The sequence below is a fragment of the Platichthys flesus genome, chromosome 9 (assembly GCF_949316205.1).
Source record: "Platichthys flesus chromosome 9, fPlaFle2.1, whole genome shotgun sequence".
NCBI lineage: Eukaryota > Metazoa > Chordata > Actinopteri > Pleuronectiformes > Pleuronectidae > Platichthys > Platichthys flesus.
This window is the reverse complement of record NC_084953.1, coordinates 15,276,450-15,276,827: the sequence shown is the minus strand read 5'-3', so window position 1 is coordinate 15,276,827 and position 378 is coordinate 15,276,450.

Sequence of the window (378 nt, the reverse complement as noted above, 5' to 3'; positions counted from 1 at the left end):
GGCTCCCCTATCTGCCTTTTATTAGCCTGCATGATATAATCCCTTATCATTCTTATTCCTTATCTCTTTTTTTATTCCCCACGTGCTATTTCTTATTTTATGTAACACCCTTTGTTGCCTTGCTGTTGCAATGTGCCACACAAATGAACTTGCCTTGAAGGGAGAGATTTTCACAATAGGCTTGGGGGGGGGGGAGGCGATAAGAGTTTTTTTTTTTTTTTAAACGCCAAAAAAAAAGGCAGTTTTTTTGGGTCACTTTTTAAAGATTTCACCATTGCAACATCGCTGTCCCTGTGTGCGAGGGGAGCTGGGTTTCGTCATGATCGTGTTGCAGCTTGATACGGACCCACTGTTGTCATTGGGAGAAGCCCTGTTTTT